Source organism: Sprattus sprattus (assembly GCF_963457725.1).
Source record: "Sprattus sprattus genome assembly, chromosome: 5".
In the NCBI taxonomy this organism is placed as follows: domain Eukaryota; kingdom Metazoa; phylum Chordata; class Actinopteri; order Clupeiformes; family Clupeidae; genus Sprattus; species Sprattus sprattus.
Genome location: NC_137924.1, coordinates 40,068,537 through 40,071,036, shown reverse-complemented (window position 1 = coordinate 40,071,036; position 2,500 = coordinate 40,068,537). Strand labels below are relative to the sequence as shown.

General features: G+C 38.2%; 1 protein-coding gene across 2 annotated transcripts in view; it reads left to right on the top strand.

The window, feature by feature from the left end:
- camta2 (calmodulin binding transcription activator 2) overlaps positions 1–2,500 on the top strand; it is a 44,766-nt gene that overhangs the window by 39,635 nt on the left and 2,631 nt on the right. The window lies entirely within an intron of this gene.

Genomic DNA, 2,500 nt, shown 5'->3' with positions numbered 1-2,500 from the left:
ATGCACGGGTTATAAACGCACACAACAAGCACGCGTAATACACGCACACAAGCACGCGTAATACATGCACACAGGCACAGGCAATGAAGGCACATAGGCACAGGTGATAAATGCACAGGCACAGGTAAAGAACACACAAGCATTATCTAACTGTGCTATTAGTTAACGTTTTAGATTTCGAGATACGTTTTCTCTTGGTCAGGGAATTGTCATTGACATTAAACATACCGGGTAGCGCATAATAACGGTTTATTCTCAACAATACTTTACACTTTCCAGATGTCAATTTATAATTGTAAATTTAGCCGTTACCAGAGAATTTGCTATTTTCTAAATTGACTACTCATGGTTATGTGTGGGTTGCATTTAAATCAATTCGGACAATGTATGGATTTGTTAAATCTTCTTCAAACTTGACTTTGGAAAAAAGTTACCGCCCTAACATACCCATGTAGACACTAGGGATGTTAAAATAAACCACATTGAATTGTGTGGTTCGATACAATGTCTTTGACTCTTTACACATGTATACCGGTCAGAATGTAAATAAATAAGTAGCACTGTTGTGATGCAAACTCCACTAATGCGGAGAAGCAGAAAAAGTGCCATGTGATTAGTGTTAATTCATGAATCATTTTGGGGGGGATTTGAGTGTCAGGTTGTTGAGATGGAACACGTAATATTGGTTTTGGCCACTGGTGGAAATTGTGGCGCCGTTCCTTTTTGTAAAACATGGGAAGTCGGACAAATGAGTCATAACCAATGTTCCCTCTAATTTTTTTCAGCACTGAGCAAATATTTTTTATTCTGAGCGCACATTTCAGCACTGTGAGCAGTTCGTAAACCACGCGACCTGCCGAAAATGACCACGAGCCTGCGTTAGCAATAGGTTTTCAAAGAGATGACAGCAAATGCATCAATATGTCTAAAAGGTTGATATTTATTCAATATCCTTTATAATGGCTGAACTTTGGAACATTTTATTGATGGTGTTTTACCAGTCAGTTAAGTTGAACTTAAAGGATCTTTGGTTGAAAATAAAAAAGGTTTAGGGAGGTTATGACTGGTTCACTGGTTATGAATGATAATGATATATATTTATATATATATACCAAAGAAAAGTATCCAAGGTGTTTAGTCATTTCTCAGCAGGTACAACATTTAAGTGGAACTTCATTTAAAGAAAAATGCTAATGCAGTGCTTTACAAGAAATATAGTAATTATGGTGTAATTTTTCATAAAGGTAGCCTTTATAAATAATTTAATAACTGGAGTGGTTTGTAACAAACTAGCCTACAAAACAAGTCATATGAATTTCATTGAGGGAGATAGACCTATATCTGGCTGTGTGGCTCATCTTGTCTGCAGGCCTATGGAAGAGACATCTTTCTGACTAAACATATGTCAAAATGTTGTTGCAGTAATCAAGATCACTTTGATCTATAAGACCTAATAGGTCTAATTGAAAATATTGGAAATTTCTTCCTCGAATCTTCTCTCGCCTCACGACTTTGTTTTAGTGATATTTATTAGACTGAAACAGTGTTCACACTAGATGCTTGGAATGTGCCACAAATGTCAAGAAGTTGTACCAGATCTGGAAAAAGCTCACTTTTCAGCGACCAGGTTACAATATCAGAAAATGACTTAAGCAGTCCGCTTTTCCTTTTTTTCATTAACCATGAACTTGAATTCGTTGTATTGTTGACATGCGTCCCGGGACCGCATATTATGCTTCCTCCAGAAGCGCTTCGAACCTTTTCGCCAGATTGATCACGTCATTCAAACCATGATCAAATTGACAAAATGCACGACCCAACGTATCTTGCTCAAAGGCAGCAGCTCATTTTCAGGGAAGCGGGCATCCAAGTGCTCACAAATTTTACGGAGAAACAGAATAATGTCACTTGTGTTAGTTTACTGCATGTTTTCCCACCAGCGAACTCTCTTTTCGCATTGGCCTCCGAGCAGAATTTGCAGATCATGCCCTCCTTTCTTCATATGTAAATACGTCTGAAAGTTTTATCCTACCTCAGTTTGGACTATTTCATCTATCCACTCATGTTTAATCGTTAGGCAGACCTTTTTCTGGGGCACCTGCTCTGCCTTTCTTTTCGCCATGGTAGCCTATAACTGCTGGAGCAGAGCCCGCAAAGAGAGCTAAAGGACATTTTGTATGTAAACATTCTAACGCACATCCGGCTTGGTTGTCAGACATGTCAGTATTTTAAATGTTTATTACCTAGCCTACTTCCCGATGCTCAGATTTTTAACCACTAAAAAAAAAAAATGTGCGGTCTGAAAAATCTAGCTTAATCGCGCAGCTTAGAGGGAACATTGGTCATAACCCTGCACTGTACCTTTGTCTTCTAGATCCTCTGCAAATTGTAATTAGTGCATGCAATATCCACTATTAACATATTCAAGAATACAAAATTGGGTAAACCTGTTAAGGGTAAAGGGCGTATAAAAACACAACAGAATCTCGTAGCCCTGAAA